The following is a 19,108-nucleotide window of genomic DNA, read 5'->3' on the forward strand; positions in this document are numbered from 1 at the left end:
AACACTCAACAAAGTTTGTTTCTATAAACCTAAAAAAAATAAGTCTAATGGGTTTGTTTTTCAATCCCATAAGGTTATAAAGGTCATTTAAAAGCAAAAACAGAAAAGAAATTTTCTGCTCCTCCAGAAGCACCACTTTAAAAAATGTTTCTTCCTTTTTCTGTTAATGCAGGCCAGCGCTAGTTTGCCCGCGGTCATCCAGCAGAGGTCTCTCTTGCTTGTCTTAAAAGCCTTAAAAGTCTTAAAAGGCTTAAAAGCCTCCCTAGCTTGTCTCTGTTCTGTACCAGAAGCTCCTGGACAAAGACATTCAGGCCTGAGAGATTGAGAAGAGAATCTGTGGCTTTGGAGCTGGGATTGCAATATTTGGGAAATGGATTCTTTAATAATGACTCTGTCCTTTAAACTTCCCAACATACTAAATAAACTGGTCAGTTCCTATTGCAAAATTATTATTACAGCTTAGTTCTACTCTTGCTGGTAAATCTGCGTGTATACTGTGTCTCTTTTCTGTGTCATTATCAATCTGGGCAAACAGGAAAAGGGGAAGTCAAGCTGCAAGTGTTTCCATTTTCCAGGCTGTTCTCAGGCAGATATTTCATCACAGTGTTGAGCCAGGCCGAGGCGAGTGCTCTGGCCTTGGTAGAAGTGTGGTTGTCCAACCATGGTGTGTCTTAGTGATTGTCTAGGCTTAGGGAGAAGTTAGCCTTTAGCTCAGCAGCTTCCTCCATCAGAAACTCAAAAGTAAGCTCACATGGGCTGTTGGGACCAGATCCCGACTCTGTGGGTGCATGTGAAAGGGGTGCTGGGGAAAGTCATGGTCTTCCTACCTCCTCAGACAGCAGGGCCTTCTGAGGCCACAGGACAGACCCAGTGGGAAACAGGCTGCCCCATGGCTGGGTTCTGATATAATACTGAAGTCGACAGGCGTGGGGTTTTGAGGCTGGGGAAGGTGATCTGTTAAGGATGAGGCTGCAGCAACAAAGACATTCCTTTTTAACTGTTCTAAGCCTTGTAGTGGCTGAACATTGATACCTAAATCAAATATTTAAAAGACTCATTTTTGGCTCTGCTTCCTATTTTTTTTAATATATGGGACTTTTTAAAATAGACTTTATTTTTTAGAGCAGTTCTAAGTTCACAGCAAATTGAGCAAAGTACAGAATATTCCCCTGCATTCCCGGCCCCACATGCATACAACCTCCCCCACTATCAACACGGCCCACTAGAACGGTATATTTGTCACAATCGATGAACCTACATTGACACATCATTATCACCCAAAGTCCATAGTTTACATTAGGGTTCACTCTTAGTGTTGTACAGTCTATGGGTTTGGACAAATGTATAATGACATGTATCTACCACTGTAGTATCACACAGAGTAGTTTCACTGCCCTAACAATCCTCTGTGCTCCATCTGTCTGTCCCTGCCTCCCCCTGACCCCTGGAAACCACTGATCTTTTCACTGTCTCCATAGTTTTGCCTTTTCCAGAATGTCACATAGCCAGAATCACGTAGCATGCAGCCTTTTCAGATTGGCTTCTTTCATGCAGTAATATGCATTTAAGTTTCCTCCATGACTTTTCATAGCTTAATAGCTCATTTCTTTTTATCTCTAAATAGTATTCCACTGTCTGGATGTACCACAGGTTATTTATCTACTCACCTACTAAAGGACATCTTGGTTGCTTCCAAGTTCTGGCATTTATGAATAAAGCTTCTATAAACATCCATGTGCAGATGTTTGTGTGGACTTAAGTTTTCACCTCATTTGGGTCGATACCAAGTATTGCCATTGCTGGATTAAATGATAATCTCTACACCTGTTTATCATGGTATTCCTAACTGTTGTTATCTTCAGAATTACAGAAAAGATACCTCCTCATATTTGGAGCGTGCATTCGGGTAGACTGACTGCTCTCTGGCTCTAGCATTCATTTCTGGAGAAGGGCGCTGTGCCTGAGCCGTTAATAGTCAGAGGAGAAGCAACTGTGTGGAGGAAGCTGCAGTCACCGCTGAAGCCTCTTCAGCTGGAGACATAGGTATGGATAGGTGGTTTTATGAGTGGTTTATCTAGAATTAGACCACACCATATACAATAAAATGTGCTGCTTATTATGCCAGGGTTTCCAATTGCTTGTTGCCCATATAAATTGAACCATTGAATTAGATGAGTTTCAACTTCATATTCTGAGGGGGAAAAAAGAAAATATTGTGTTGTGGTGGTGGTGGTGGTGGTGGGATTTTATTGAATAATTTGATGTTAAATTTTGATTTCTAGCATTTGATACTTGTCAATAGGAGTTGGAGGCCAGGCTGGTGGCTCACACCTGTAATCCCAGCACTTTGGGAAGCTGAGTTGGGAGGATCACTTGAGCCCAGGAGTTCAAGATGAGAATGGGCAACATAGGGAGACACTGTTTCTATTAAAAAAAAAAAAAAAAAAGGCCAGTTACGGCGCACCACTTGTAATCCCAGCTATCTGGGAGGTTAAGGCAGGAGGATCACATGAGGCTAGGAGTTGGAGGCTGCAGTGAGAGCTATGATCGCACCACCGTACTCCAGTCTGGGTGACAGAGTGAGAACTTGTCTCAAAAAACTAAAACAAAACAAACACCCCCCACCCAACAAAAAAACAAACAAACAAAAAAGAGGAGTTGAAATTTCTGAGGTATGTCCTTGCCCCTTTTGACCAAATAGGCTTTCCTTGTCAGCCCTCCCCAGATGGCACGATGGTCATGGTGTTGGTAAGCCAGTGTGAAGTCCAAGGGCTGTTAGCCAACACGCACCAGCCCTCCCTCTGCTCCTGCTGCAGGTTGAGTGGCGGCAACCAACATCTTAGCTTTGTTTATGCTGCTCTGGTCTCTCTGTCATTAACATCCTCTTTCTGACTAAAGATATTTTGATTTGCAGCAAATGGTTTCCCAAAGAATAAACCAACTCCAGATTATTTTGATGGTTGAGGTAACATGCTGAATATAAAAATGCAAGTTTTCTGGTAACTTCAGGGGGGTAAGCTCCAGGTGAATGAATGAAGTTGCTCTCTAGATATGGTCCAACCCACCATGACAGGAGGCTAGAGAGTATCAGGAAGATAAAGACATCTACAGGATATTGATCACAGGTGACAATGTCGTCAGAGGATACAGTTCATGGGAACTGAGGTATTTTGACTCATTCCATTTAGCACACCCATTTCTTAGGAACAGACTCCCAGACTATACAAGGAAGTCTTATAGCTGCACAACTGTGAAACATATCAACAACGCTGATATGTCTCTACTAAGTTGATGAAGTGGCCTATATTTTAAAGCCATTTTAGAAGTACAAAAAAATAAGGCCTGTAGGGACATGAGGCCAGCCTATCAATGCACTGACAATAATCTCTGCTATTGTCTCCAGGTAACTGTGGGACTTTGCCTCCTCTATTGGGGGATGTAGTCTAAAGCCTCCATCAGTCGGATACTCTATGGTTTAATTTTCCTGTTTAATTCCTTCCAGTCATTCCACTGAACATCCTTTAATTCATCAGCTTTCAAAATTTTTTGAATTTTCATTTAAACCAATTCTTAATGGGCTGAGGTGTACACAGAACATATAGAGAGAACTAGTAACAATAATTACCTATGTAAGTTGTGTTCCTACAGAGTTAAAGAGTCTAATGCTCTAGGGAACTTTGATTTGGGGGAAAACTTCCATTTTTGGCAAGTTATCATTTAGTTTAGTTCATCAGAGATTTGTGAATGCCAACTCTTATCAGATACTATACTGGGGAGCATTATTTAATAAATAAGACATAATTCCTGCCCTTACAGTGTTCCCAGCAAAAGTGGGGATAAGGTGTTTCAACGTGACATGGGGAGTTCCGTGTTAGAGGAGGAATCAGGGCTGGGGGTTGCTAAGCACCACCGCCTGCAGGTGTTATTCCTGAGCTGCTTCTCAAAATAGCCACTGTAAGTTGGGCAGGTTGACAATGGGGACAGAAGACTGAGAAAAGAAATCTAATGGGCCTCAAATGCCATGAACTAAAGTGCTGACATAGCTGGTACCTAACAGGCAAGCAGAGAATTGGAAAGACAGATGAGGTTGTAGAAGTACGTCGGGGAATGTTCAGGGGGTTTGGACTCTGTGCTGTAGATAACAGGGAACCCTGGAAGGCTTTTAAGCAGGAATTTATTTTTTTGGATAGAATAATCAGACGATTATGTGAAAGATCCTGACTTGGAGGAAGAAAGACCAGAGGCAGGGAAATTATTGAGAAGGCTTTGCCAAAAGTTCAGGAGCGCCATGGATTCATGATGACTAAACAAGCTTAATGAGAAAATTCTCTTTTACATGCAAATATGTTGCAAGTGCACTCAACATTTTCCCAAGAAACAGAAGAACTTCAGGAGGGAAGAAGACCCTCCCACAGGAGGTCTCACATCAGGTCTCACCTGGAAGTTTTCCCTCACATCACTGCACGTCCACAAGGCCAGACACTGCCAACTTTTGGATGTGATTTTGGAAACAGAGAAAGGTCTTCTTTGCCCTACTCCCAGCTCTGCTCACTGACACTTGAAAACTCTTTAGTGCAAGGATTAAAAATAAAATACTCAGAGGATCCCTAAATTTTCTCTCATACTTACTAGGTTTTGGATACTAATGAACCTGAATAAGGTAGGAGACTGAATAATCTAATGTCAGATGCTGTGCTGTTTTTTTCAGTTTGCCCTTCCAGATGGAGTCTCTGTCCTTCCATGGCTATGCCGTGCCGCAGGAGGCTATCCACTGCAGGCTGCACCACCAGATTCCTTTCTGGAAGCCTCTGCTGGATTCTCACAAGGGCTCATCCACCCCGGCCCCTTTGGTGTGGGGGTAGAAACAGTTCCCTGCTGGTGATAGTCCTTGGAATGCCCTCCTGTTCCTCATTGGTTCCCTTTACCTGCCCACATTTCACAAAGTCGTTTCATTTAATTCTCCTCAGTTAACTCTTTTTTTTTTTTTTTTTGAGACAGAGTCTCGCTTTGTTGCCCAGGCTAGAATGAGTGCCGTGGCGTCAGCCTAGCTCACAGCAACCTCAAACTCCTGGGCTTAAGCGATCCTACTGCCTCAGCCTCCCCAGTAGCTGGGACTACAGGCATGCGCCACTATGCCCGGCTCTCCTCAGTTAACTCTTTTGAGAGTTTCCTGCCATTCCCCTGCTGATAGGGATCCTTTCCTTCATTTATATCATAGTAAGAGTAGGCTACTGAGTCCCTGAGCATGAGGGTGGCTATGGAGAAATAAAGAGGATTCTGGGGTCACAGAAGACCCTCCCCCCTATCCTAGGGCTACTGGATTGCCCATCTGCTGGGGCTTCTCCTTTGCCTCATGCTTATGCTGTCTGGGGAAAAGCTGGCCTCACAGATCTGGTTTGAATTTATGTTAAAAAAAATTTAAATTGATTTGCAAGCTCCAATCTGTAATTCATAACCACTCCATCAATAGGTATTTCTTGTCTAAGCATGCAATGTTGTAGACTCATCACATGGAGGGAATCAAGAAACATGCAGATGTCATCTTATTAATAAGCTGGGTGCTTAACAGAGTCTTCAAGAGTTAAGAAACAGCCACACGCTGTGCCTCAGGTACAGTGGGTTTACCAAAGTTTTTCTTTTGTGTTTAAACAATAAAGTAGTTGGTGGTCTGCTGGCTACAGTCTGTTACACATTCCTTGGTTTTATTAGGATAACCATAAGCCTCAAAGACCCACCCTGATGTCAGTAGCAGGTTTTATAGAATGCTCAAAAGTTTCTTCTTGTTGTATTCAAGGGTATATACTGTGTAAGGCATAATAGGTAACAGGTTGGAAGACCAGTGGAGGGCGGACAATAATCCCAATTCCTGATGCAAATATTTAATAACTCCTCATTACAGGAAAAGGTTGACTACCAGATGCCTATTATTGCGGTTCCAGAGCCCACTAAACCTTGGAGTTACTCCGGGAGTGCAGTGTGTTTGGGCAGTTACCTCTGCCATTCAAACAACCTGGAGGTCCGGACATGCTCAGTTGATTTAGGAACACTGGGGAGAAGTATTTGCTGGAAATATCTCAGCTGTTATTCAGCAGTCAAGTGGTTAATTACTTCTGATACAGTGATTTCCTAAGAGGATAGAGCACAGTGGATTTAAAAATAAAAATTTAAAGTATACTCAGAAACATTGTAACAAATGTAAACTTCATGTTGGCATGAGTATTACTCATACACCAGCTCAGGATAGGGGTCCCTGAGATCATCACCTAAGCTTGAACTAGAGTTAATCGGCATGACAGTGACCCAGCTTTGCACTCCTGAGCTGAAAAACACCCTCCCAATTTGTCAGGTTCTAGATGCTGTCATCTCTCCAGCTGTGTTTTGGCCATGGCTGGTGTGGGAATCACATTGTTTTGCATTTCCACGGCACATGAAGTTTCATGACCAAATGCTCATGTGGTGGTATCATGCCTCAGCTCCCTGGGGGACAGGGGAGGAAAGGGTCTGTTGCTGCCTAGCCTTCTACCATCTGCTCCTGTCTTTTCCAGCATGTTCCGTGGCCCCAAACTGATGATGGGAGAGCCAGGCTGCAGAGATATGCTGGTTTCAATATCCCAGGTACTGTACAGAGGAAGCTAAATTTTAAGAAAAAGGCTCTTTATAAAACACTTTCATGCAATATTTTAATAAATAGGATGAGTCTATTGAACTGGCCTTGAAAATCCAAATCTAAGAACTCCTTATGGATAACAGATGATTTGAAATATTTTTGTTATTTTCTTTTAAAAAATACTCTTCTGTAACAGACATAGCTTTATGTTACCATATCCTGCTTAAAACCCTGGTTTTCCAATTCTCTGAAAATAAAATGCAAAAAACATGAATAAGATCTATAGGGCCCCTGCTCTGGCCCCTGGCTTATCTGAATGTCCTCCTTTCCCCAGCCATAACCACTCTGGGCTACTCTCAATTTCTTGAAGTCACCATGCCTCACGGTCTCTGAACATGTTATTCTTTCCACCTGGAATATTTTCCTCTTTATTTTCTCTTCCCCTCCCCCTTCAGATTTTAGCTTTAAAATTATTTCTTCAGGGAAGCCTCGCAGACCCCAGCCTACGTCAAATCCCTGTTGACTTCCTAGCCCCCTAGATGTCTCTGTAGGGCCTATCCTTCTTGGAAGCAATTAATTATTTGTGTAATTACTTACTCAATGTCTTATTCCCTTTTAGACTGTAAACATCAGAAGGTAATGGATGCTGTATTCTTGATGCCTAGCAGAGTGCCTGGCATATAGGCTAATATCTAATTGTTGAATTAATTATTTAGAGTATGCATGCTTATTACAAAACAAATCACAGAAAGTGCAGAAAAATACAAAGAAGAAAATTAAAATAATCTCTAACCTTATTTCTCAGGGATAACAACTATTAATTAACATTTTGGTGCATATCCTTAAGGTCTTTTTAAAGAACAAGCATATGTGGTGTATAAATAAATATTAGCTGTTGAAAACCAGATCCTTTGGTCATTTGGAAAAGTTTTCTTAAAATGCATCAGGCTCCTGGAGTTCAATACTGATGTCAATAGGGGAGAGCTTTGAACAGAAATATCACCATACACCATCTGTAAGGCCGGTCAGCCATGGGGGATGTGGATTGAAATACAGCTCCCCAGAGAAAATGTGAGGCTTTGCCTACCATACCCCATTGTCACTCTAATAGCATTTATTTAAACCCTTTTGGTAAAGTAAAAATTTCTTAAATATTTGAAAATATGTCACTTCAATATTTGCTTGATTTTTTTTGCTGCTGTTGTTACTCTTTCCCCTAATTCATATTATAGGGGACATTTTTTTTTTTTTTTAGAATTGTGGTGCCCGATTGCCAATTCCTAGTTCCTAGACAGGGGGAAGTGGCTGGAAATGGACTGGGAACAACTTCATAATCCTCATTCCCAACGGTATGATTTTGGTATGATTTTCTTGTACCTAGTGCCTGACACAGTTTATCCCATAGAACCTATTTCTATCAAGGGGCCAAGTCCACAGGATAGGTACTGTTACTATTCCCATTTTATAGGTGACGAGATGCAGCTTAGAGATGTCATGGAACTTGCCCATGGCCACACAGCTAGGGTCCAAAGCCCAGGCTCTGAATCACTATACCACGCTGTCCAAAGTGGCTCCCTCTATGTTCCTCCAAGTAGATAAGGAATATGAGTGGACTTCAAAGAGCCTCAAAAACTCATTGTGATATTGTAAAATATATATTTGGTCTTTGTCCCCATTTCCTGACATATGATTAATAAAATCCTTAGAATCTCCAAAGTGATGTCTTTTGTATGTTAATGAGTTGACTGATGGCTGGAAGTCCCCAGGGTAGCATCAGGATGGGGGCTGGTCACGGGAAAGTCCAAGGCATGATTCGATGGTTGAAACTTTCAGCCCACAACCTCTGGGGCGAGGAGAAGGGCTGAAAGTTGATTACCAATGGCTAATGATTTAGTCAATTATGCCTATGTAATGAAGCTTTGATAAAAACCCCAAAGAACTGCGTTTAGGGGACTTCCAGATAGCTGAACAAGTGGAGGTTCCTGGAGGGTACAGTGTCCAGAGAGGGCACGGAAGTTCTGTGCTACTTCTTACATAACCTCACCCTATACATCTCTTCATCTGTATCCTTTGTAATATCCTTTATAATTAGCCAGTAAATGTAACTGTTTCCTGAGTTCTGTGGACCACTCTAACGAATTAATTAAACTGGAGGAGGGGGTCAGCTGATTTATAGATGATCAGTTAGAGGTTTCAGAGGTCCAGACTTGCAACTGGCATCTGAAGTGGAAGGGCAGTCTTGGGAAACTGAGCTCTCAGCCTGTGAGATCTGACACTACCTCCAGGTAGATAGTGTCAGAATTAAATTGAATTAGAGCTGCAGAATTACTTGTTTGCTTGGTGTGGGAGGGTAAAAAACCCACCCATTTAGTCACAGAAGTGGTCTGTATTGTGAGACTATAGTAAAAAAAAAAAAAAACTGAGTTGTTTTTCCTCTGTACTCTCAGATTTGGTGTCAGAAGTGGGACTTGGTAGCCCAACCCTGGCTCACAGAAACATGTGCTTTGGGAAGAAAAGGGTTAAAAGGGCAGGGAGTGAGAAAGCCCTGATTCCTGTGTGGCCACGTGGTCACTCATGGTATGGAGCAGCAGCTGTGTTACACTTAGTTACTAAAGGTAAAAGTTACCAAAAAAAATTTAGAGATGAACTCAATTCCTGGGGAATTGGTATACTGGATGCGTAAGGAAATGCAAACTAATAACATAAAAGCAAAATATATAATCCTGTGGTTACTGTTATCTGTAATATCTAAAATGAAATTAAAAGAAAGTGCTGGGTTGAACCTTGATACTATACCCAACTCTGGTTTCATGATTCTGAACTTCAGCCATTAGCCTCAGAGCCACCTTCCAAGAAAAAAATTATGCCAGGCCTACAGAAAGTATCTCTAAGACCAGTGGTTACCCAGGAGATAGTCAATGTGGAAGAAGGGCAAAACAAAGACACTACTGAAACCACAGGGTACAGTGTGAAGTACTCATTTCATTTTGTAGATCAGTGTCATGAGCTTCCTGAAGAACCTCTACTAAAATGGATTGTGAGAGTAGCTAATTTAGGGGCAATGTCTTGGTTTTAAGCTGCAGAGTAGAAGAACACATTTGGGTTGATACAAGATCCATACAGGCTATGAAACAATCACGAGTGGCTATCTGTGATTCAGACTCACAGGAGGTTATTCCCAAGCAACAGCCAGCCTGGTGGACTGGATAATAGCCACTAGAAGGTCTGTTTACCCTGAGGCTGCCTGACTCTACCTATAAATGCCAATTGGAACACTCCAGATAAAGCAGCTGATATGCTTGGTCAGTAAGCCCTGTGGGACTGGCTTTATGGTGACTGGGATATTCACATGCTGAATATGCCTGTTACTCAGGTTATGGTCAATGCTGTTACAAAGGGTCCTCTTTAATGTGGACCCCCATATAACCTTACTGCTGGAAAACCAAAAGGCAGTTCAGAAAGCCTTATCCAAATTGCTGTCTCAGCTTTCCCCCATGGGTCTTACAGAAGCTAATAAAAATATTAAGTTACTTAACAAGAGAATGGGAAAAGGTAGAGGGGAGGGTCAAAGGACTCCTCCCAGGAAGTTGAAACTTTTTAAATGGTTATTAAGAAATAAGATAAATGAAGAAAGTATTGACAAAGATGAAACTAAGAGGAAAAAGAAAAGGGAAAGTCACAGGACTCATCCCAGCAGCGTGGAAATCTTTAGGTGGTTATTAAGAAATGATATGAATAAAATGGAAATTGATTGAGTTAAAACAAAGGTCTTAATACAACACTATCAGCGGTTGGATAGGCCGAAAGGAGCCCCAGCTGGTCCTGAAACATTAAAGGGCTCCAAACAAATTAGCTGTACTTACCCTACTTTGGAAAAATCTAAAAATTTAGAAGGCAAAGATTACAAATATGATCTGAAATTGGCTGAATCAATAGCCAAGCAGTTAATCAATATAAAGATTGAGAAAAGGGCAAGGGCCCCTTGGCTCAACCCCCAGATTGGCCTTTTGCACCAGAGTGGGTAAAATGATCAGGGAATGGAGAAGTTTCCAGGGCTTCTTGACACAGAAGCCCAAAGCACTATGATTCCAAAACCTGTTGACAAAGTCCTAACGGAAGCCATAGCTATAAAAGTCGGGGCTGATGGAATTAAGATGTTAAATTAAGTTTAGTCTAAAGCTGCCTCTTTACATATTTTAAGTTTGGTCTAAAGGTTTCTCCATAGATAGTGAACCATAAACTGGATGTGTAAACAGACTGTAACCTACCCTTGTAACAAGTAGCTGAGTCTCAACCAATCACAGCCACTGAGTTTCTGCCAATCACGGGCAGCCAAGTGTTCCAGCAGTGTTCAATTAAGGGAAATGCCAGCCTGTCACCAATCTATCTGTTTCTGTACCTCAGTTCCATCTTCTGTAGGTCAGTTTCCTTTTCCTGTGCATAAATCTTATCTGATCATGTGGCAGCCCCGGAGTCACTGTGAACCTATGCTGCCCGATTTGCATATCATGATTTGCTCAATTGAACTCTGTTAAATCTAATTTGTCTAAAGTTTTTCCTTTATCAAACATAAAAGTTTATAGGAGAGTTGGTATATTTAAATACACTTCATGTGAAGTGGTTGTGTCTCTTTTTATCAGATTGTACTTTGGAGATGGACATTGTATCTAACTGGGAAATGTTTTCTGTACCTAGCATTATAAAACAGAAGGTATATAATCCACCTTTCAATCACTATTAATTGGATGTGCTAAATGGAACCAGTAAGATTACCTGAACCTACACAATGTAGAATAGAGACTGGAGTGCTGGTAGGAACAAATTCTTTGTCTGAGAGCCCCATATGGAACTTACACTGGGGCTTCTGGTTCAAAAGTGATCACCTCCCAGTGACAACTACTGAGACTTTGGACTAGAGAATTTCCACCTGAGGGGCATTTACTACCTTGCTGTGGGACATTAATTGAAGCAACCCTTATGACTGAAGGACATAAAATATCTTGAAACCTGAACTACCCATGATGTCTTGGGTGTCAGAGAAACACTCTAATGGGAACGGCAGTGCCCAGAAGGGTTCCATAATGAAATGGAAATGGTTTGTACAGGATCATGCTACCTGGGGAATGCAAGGAGGAGACACTCACAAGGAGGGAGCCTCTTTTTCCCTAGAACTGACTCTGGAACTGTGTGAGGAGCTGTTGGATTCTATCAACACTTGGACAGCCCTAATAAACTGCTCTCAAATGACTGACGAGTTGCTTGGTTTGTGGGTGACAGTTCCAAGGTGACCAGCCAGCATACTATTGGGAAGGATGCCACTCTGATTAAAGAAGGTCAAAACAAATTAGCTTGGTGGGCTGAATTGCATGCTGTTTTCCTAGCAGTGGTGGAATAATTGATCAGTGGTAGAAGCCCCTGTGTTTGAGATTTTTACTGACTCACTGGCAGTGACCCTGACCATAGAGGAGGACAATGAAAACCTGGCCCATTAACGAGATGCTTGTATGGGGCAAGGCCCTATGGAAATTTGAGGGGTGCATTAAACTAGGACATGTCAATGTCCATCAGAAGAACCCCTTCCAGATTCGGAAGGTGCCTGGAATTGACAAGCAGATAGATATTCCCGTGTGCTCCCTTAAGGTGGCCATCTGGGTCCATGAAATGAGTGGCTCTGGAGGTCCTGCATTAGTGCATAGACAGGCTAAATCTAGACATGCACCTCTTGCATATCTGAGGCACAAAATGCCAATGAAAACTATTCTGTTTGTCAGCAAAAGAGACAGAAACTGCTGATGGCTGTATGGCAGTTTCCCTGGTGGGAGGGCCCTGAACATGCTGGCAAGTGGGACTGATGCTGGTGGCTATGCGGGGCTACACATGGGTCTTGACAAGAATAGACACTGAGTCTGAACTGGGCTTTGCTGGCCAGGTGGAAGATGCAAATGCTCACAGTGCTATAAAAAAAAAACCAGAACAGATGATATTGCACAGATTTGAACGGATGGCCTTCATTTCTTCAGGCCAAGGAACACACTGTACAGCCCACAATGTCCAGCGATAAGCAGAGAAATATCCTCCTCAAAGTAATGGTTTGATAGAAAACCCGGAAGGGGTAATTAAAACACTCGTTGTCTAAGACAGGCGGAGATAAAAGCATGATGGGCTGGCTTACACGCCTTCACGAGTGTGTGTTCACACTCAACACGAGTAGGGTTAAAGCAGAGTCCCCAGTAGACTTTCCTGTTTTTCTGGTGGATCTGGGGAAGAGAGGTGAGGGAGGATGGTGGTAGGACTGTGCAATTCTTGCCACAGGAGCAGTATGTTGGTGTAATGACTATACTTTTTTTCTTCCCCAAATCACCTCAATTTTTTCTCTACCTAATGCAGTGGTCACAGGACGGTGCAATCACAGTGCTGGAAGCAGAGATGATTCCTAAGCAAGAAACAGTAACTGTGCTTTTAAAGCTTATGTCAGAATTCCTAAGGGTGTGATGGGGGGTTGTTGTGCCTTCACCCCATCTGGCAAAATTGGGGTTAAGAGTGAATGCAGCTATCTTGCCTGGTGGTAAAAATAGCCCCCTAGTTCTGCACCTGTGTAACCTTACACTATCTGAATGGGAGCAGACTGAGGGGGAGGCGCTTGCTGGATTAGTATTGTGCCTGTAGTCTAGACAAGCACAGTCTTCCTTCTAAAAGTAGAAAAGTTTGGGTACAAATGGAGAGAAAGAGGAATAGTAGCTGAGGGTAAATAAATAAATAATAAATGAGTTATATAATAAGAGAAATCCAGTATTGCATTAATACCTCAAGAGAGGCTGAGAGCAAAAGATGACGTTGCCTCTTAGCTCAATTATACCAGATGCCCCAAAGGGTGAAGCTATATTTTCTGAAACTGCTTCTGCTTTTAGAACCTGAAAAGATTGAGTGGAAGCCCACAAATCTGAGTGGCCTCATCCTGGGAGACATATTCATACAATATAATGAACTGGACCAATTATTAAAGATCGAATGGGATTCTAGTAATGTATCTTTTGAGTTGTATATCCTTTTGGTATAAGGGATCCATATTGGAAGATTAGAGGTGGACTGTGATATTGTAAAATGTATATTTGGTCTTTGTCTCTGTTTCCTGGCAAATAATTCCTAAAATCCTTGGACTCTCCAAAGTGATGTCTTTTTCTATGCTAATGAGTTAACTGATAGCTGGCAGCCCCTAGGTAGCTTTAGGATTGGGGCTGGTCATAGGAATACCAAGGCAGGATTGGAAGGTTGTGATGTTCAGCCCCACCCCCCAACCTCTAGGGAGGAGAGAGGAGCTTAAGGTTGATTACCAATAGCCAATGATTTAATCAATTATGCCTGCATCATGAAGCTTTCAGGAAAATGCAAAGGGACTGGATTTGGGCAAGGGGTGGGGGGTGGGCATCCAGGAAGGGGAACAAGAACACATCTACATACTGGAGATCCACACCCCACCTCCAAGGAGATGGGAGCTCCTGCATTAGGGACCCTTCTAGACCTCACCCCATATATCTCTTTATCTGGTTATTTATTTGTATAATTTTAAATATCCTTTAAAATAAACTGGTAAACATAAGCATTTCCCTGTGTTCTATGAGCCATCCTAGCAAATTAATCGAACCATAGGAGGTAGTTGTGGGAACCCCAATTGACAGCAGATGAGTCAGAAGCACAAATAAAACACCCTTGGGCTTGTGAATGCTACGTGAAGTGGAGGGGATGGAGTTGGCAGTCTTAGGAACTGAGCCCTCAACCTGTGGGATCTGACACCATCTTCAGGTAGACAGTAACAGAATTGAGTTGAATTAGAGGACACCCAGCTGGTGTCTGCTACTGGATGATTGGTTGCTTGGTGTGTGCAGAAACCACCCCCAAAACACCTACTGTCAGAATTGTTATGTGACTGTTGTATGTAAATTTTTTATGTCTATACAGATGTATATTTTGGGGGAAGAGAGGATCTCCACATTTCAACAGATTAGTTTGGAATAAGAAAAATAAAGATTCATCTGGATTATCAGTTATACTAATACTTGTTGATTTGTTACCAAGGACGGTTCTAAGCACTTCAGGTACTTAATCCTTTAACTCCTTGCAATAACCCTGTGAGGTAGACACTATTATCACCATTTTATGGTTGAAGAAATGGAGGCACAGAGAGGTTGTTATTTGCCTAAGGTCACACAGCTAGCCATCCGGTGTTAGAGGGATTTCATCCAGGCAATCTGCTCCAGAGACTGCGCTCTAATGTAACCACAGTAAACTAATGTCCCCTTTGCAAACATACCAATGCTCATGTGCATTTTCCTGCCCGAGAACTTGGAATCTATCCCTCTGTTAATGCATACAATCGATGTAGTAGCTTTCCCTTCCTCTAGAAAAGGAAAAGCTATTATTAAATTAAATTGACGGTGGATCTTACAATAGAGAACATCCTGGAGTAGAAGAAATAAGCAACTCTCCTCAGGATTAATCATATTAGTCAAATCATTCACACTTCTGTAACTATTTTAGTAAGATTGTAGTCGCTCTATATAAGATTTGGGCAATCCAATTTTTAATGGAGGCAGGGTCTGAATTAGAAGGGGCCTCTTGGTGGCGACAGGGACTGGGAAGTGACTAGAAGTGAGAAGGAATCCCACTAGAAACCACTGTATGCACGGGGGGCGGTCAGGGTTTGCAAGCACTTTCTCTAAGGTGTGCGCTTGTGAATATACACTTCTGTCTTAAAGCAGACTGAAACACATTTGATTTCTATATATTGATTAAGATGCATGTGATTTAAATGATCTGACACTTTCTCTACACCTTTTGAGAAAATGAGACACGACCTAAGTTGTTCCCAGATGGCCTTAGGTATTGCTGCATAAACACACTTTGCAGTGCTTCCCTTTACAGATGGAAAAATAGAGGTGAGGGAGTTGGGCTACTTGTTCAGGGGATCCTGGAGGATTTAATACAAAGCTACAAAGAGAGTTATGACTTTATTCTCCCTGCTGAGGAATTAGCATTTTCCTGATTAAGTGACATTGAGACCAAAAACTGCAATAACAGAGTCTCAAAGATGAGAATTGAATCTACCCCAGGGTCCAGATGAGGTGAAAGACAAAACAGGAAGAGTATGCACTTGAAGCATGAGGCTTTGGCCAGCACCCACACAGACTCCAAGGTTGAAGCTGAGTGGGTGTGGGAGAAAGGCCTGGAAAATGTACCCTAGGCTGGCTTTGGAGAGAGGAAGATCTTGTACCTTTTTTTCTTTGAATGTTAAAATCCTGGCAGACTCCTCCTTTCAGCCCCATTAAAATTCAGGAAGGAAAAAAGGAAAAAAAATGAAATAGTTTTAAAAAGGAATAAAAAGACAACAAACACACCCACTCTTGCAAAAATAAAATCCCACCCCAAAAGCCTTTATGAAAATGTTTTTCAGCTTTAAAAAACAGAAGGGGGTTGGAATGTTGACAGGGCCCAGACCATGGAATTACTCTTAAATGTGGCATTCTTACTGGCTTCCATGCAAATGTACGTTAACCTTGCTTGATCATTGGAGAGAAACAGATCTGTGCTCTCCCCGGAAGAAGGAATAGAACCCATTTCTATCGATGGGCTAACTCCCACTGCGTATTGATGTGGTTAGGTGGGGTGCTGGGGACAATTTGTTCTACCTCGATGCCTCCAAATAAGGGCCTCTCGCTCTGGAAAAGTTTCCTTTCCTACCCACCCTCCAATGCAATCAACAGTCCCTGCCAAATCCTTCCTTCAGTCTCAGATTTCAGTTATATAAACTGTTCTAATCAAACAGACTCCTTCCAATTCAGGACAGGGTAAAACAACCATTTACACAAATAGCTAGTAGCTTATATAACCATAGCCCAGTACACAAAGGATGAGAAATCTGCTCACTCATTCAGGTGCCTCAGGTGAATGATGGCAGGCAGATTCCATAGCTTTGGTCTCATTGACTAAGGCAGACTTTTGTTCAGGCAGCTAAAAGCCTTCTTGACTTTTTTACCTTGCACGGCTGGCCCTTCCTGCTGTCTGTCTCCAGGTTCAAGAGCCCAATGGTACAGTGCACTTTACAGCCTGCCCACGACCTCAGTGAACCTTGAGTACTGCCGCATAGTCCAATGCTACTAAATACTTCTCTAAAGAAGCTTTTAGACAGGCATGGTGGCTCGTACCTGTAATCCTAGCACTTTGGGAGGCTGAGGCAGGAGGATTGCCTGAGGCCAGGAGTTTGAGACCAGCCTGATCAGCATGGCAAGACCTCATCTCTACAAAAAAATAGGAAACTTAGCCAGACACGGTGGTGCACACCTGTAGGCCCAGCTACTCAGGAGGCTGAGGTGGTGATGAGCTATGAAGATGCCACTGCACTCTAGCCCAGGCAACAGACTAAGACCCTGTTTCAAAAATAAAATTAAATTCAAATAAATAAAATAAGATAAAATAAAGTTTTAGTGACAGCTTGGCATTCCCATTGTATCATAGTTAACCCAGCCTCTATTTTGGAGTATTTAGATTATTCCCATTGGGGGGCGGTTATTATAAATTACTCTATGAGGAATGTTCTCTTACATAAATATTTATGCTATTGTTTCCATCACATAAATTCCTAGCAATGGAGTTTCTGGGTCAAGGATATGCCTATTTTGATGGCTATTTGTTACATATTGCCACATTGCTTTCCAGAAAGGTGAAATGAACTTAAACTACCACCAGCTACTCTCTAATATTCTAATCAAAGTCATTTTATAATTTTAAAAAATTTTTAATGAGAAAAGAAAAATGTTTCTCAAACTGTTTTCCTTAGGAAAATAAAATGCGTATAGAAAAGGTTTGATGATCCATCGTCTATCTTCTCATTTGCTACTAGAAAACAAATCTTGGGAGGGCTAAAACACAACTGTGAGCTGCTACTAGACTGATGTGATGGATTCACCTTCTGTCCAATATTATTAAATGTAAGTCCTCAAGGGGTTTTCCCTTTTTCTGTTTCCCATGCCCTGCAGACTCCAACTACAGCTTATGATCGCCAACCCTCCAAGGGTGCAATGGAAGAGGTGGCGTCTAACGACACAGCAAAAGGGAGCTTGCTAGATGAGGAGAAAAGGGGCTCAGGTTCCGTGCTGTCAGCAAAAAGCTCCTACACACAGAGTACAACACATTAAGCCCTTGCTGTCTAGACTTAAAAAATTGCTTTTCTGTTTTCTAAGCTTCAACTTTGACCTTGTTTCTGTCCTTGTATCTGTACAGATGACTGATTTCAAGCATTTCTTCTCTCCTGGGAGTTCAACAGCCAAATTACTTGTTACCCAAGCTACAGTAACCATCCAATGTGGACATGATTCTAGCCTCTTCTCCACTATGTAATGAATGAAAAACTTGACAACATTTGAGCCATGAGGCAGAAAATACAAGAGTTCTCCTTCCTCTGGGACAAGGTAAATCGATATCCTCTGCAAAAATTGGATTAGACAATTCCTGTGTTGACTGTGGATGAAAACCTGGAAGGTATTTGAGGGAGTGTTAAGAAGAAAAGTTTGTGGGTGCCACACTTACGGGAGAAATAAATTGCTAGTGAAATGATTATGAGCCTTTGCTTTTGAATATATTTTACCCAGGAATGCTTCTCTATCCTTTCCACATTATTAAGATCCCCAACACCTGTAGTCCCAGCTACTCAGGACGTTGAGGCAAGAGGATTGTTTGAGCCCAGGAGTTCGAGGCTGCATTGAGCTGCGATCATGCCACAGCACTCCAGCCTGGGCAAAAGAGCAAGAATCTGTCTCTAAAAATAAATAAATAAATAAAGATCCCCAGGGCCCTTATGCTAATGTCTGGCTACTCAGGTCCTTTTCTAAGATGTAATATTTATTAAGCACTTACTATGCCAGGCATTCTTATGCAGCACCATAAAAATATTCCTATTTAATCCTCACAGCTGCATTCTTCTTATTATTATTCCTGTTGTACAAATGAAGAAACTGAAGCAATAAGCAATTAAGAAATGTGTTGAACATCACAGAGCTAGTACGTGAGGATAGCAGTCTGACTCTTAGAACCACATGATTAACCACTATTCTAAACTGCCAATCAATTTAGATTCTTTTGTTCTAGATTTTCCTTCTCTGCAGCCAAAAAAATCACTTGTCTCCTCATTCTATCTGGGCTTTGTGAGGTGGCTAAATTAATCTGATAAGCAAATTTAGGCTATTAATGGCTGAATAATGGACCAAAGCATTACCCATTTCAGTAAATTTATATAGTTCATTAGAATTTTCACTTCACCATGAAAAGACTAGTGGTGGAGGTGAGGAGATCTGAGAAAGCTATGTCAATGGAAAGGGACAGTAAGGGACAGTGAGAATGTGAGGTGGTGGGTGTGCGGGGTAGATTATTGTTGAGTAGGGGAGCCTCTTTTATTATCAGCCAATGGCTCACTCACAGCACACAGGACAAGACAAGCCCTGGATATATTAA

The 19,108-nt window shown here is 42.0% G+C and overlaps 2 long non-coding RNA genes across 2 annotated transcripts in view; one reads left to right on the forward strand and one right to left on the reverse strand.

The window, feature by feature from the left end:
• LOC123648346 overlaps positions 1-16,650 on the reverse strand; it is a 38,136-nt gene extending 21,486 nt beyond the window's left edge. Inside the window, exon 1 of the long non-coding RNA XR_006738580.1 lies at positions 16,529-16,650. This is a non-coding gene — a long non-coding RNA (uncharacterized LOC123648346). The remainder of the gene's footprint in view (positions 1-16,528) is intronic.
• On the forward strand, positions 16,470-18,142 carry LOC123648352. The gene is made up of 3 exons (XR_006738584.1): positions 16,470-16,545; positions 17,502-17,589; positions 17,882-18,142. It is a non-coding gene; the product is annotated as an uncharacterized LOC123648352 (long non-coding RNA).
• Positions 18,143-19,108: the final 966 nt, after the last annotated feature.

The sequence above is a fragment of the Lemur catta genome, chromosome 1, assembly GCF_020740605.2.
Source record: "Lemur catta isolate mLemCat1 chromosome 1, mLemCat1.pri, whole genome shotgun sequence".
Taxonomy (NCBI): domain Eukaryota; kingdom Metazoa; phylum Chordata; class Mammalia; order Primates; family Lemuridae; genus Lemur; species Lemur catta.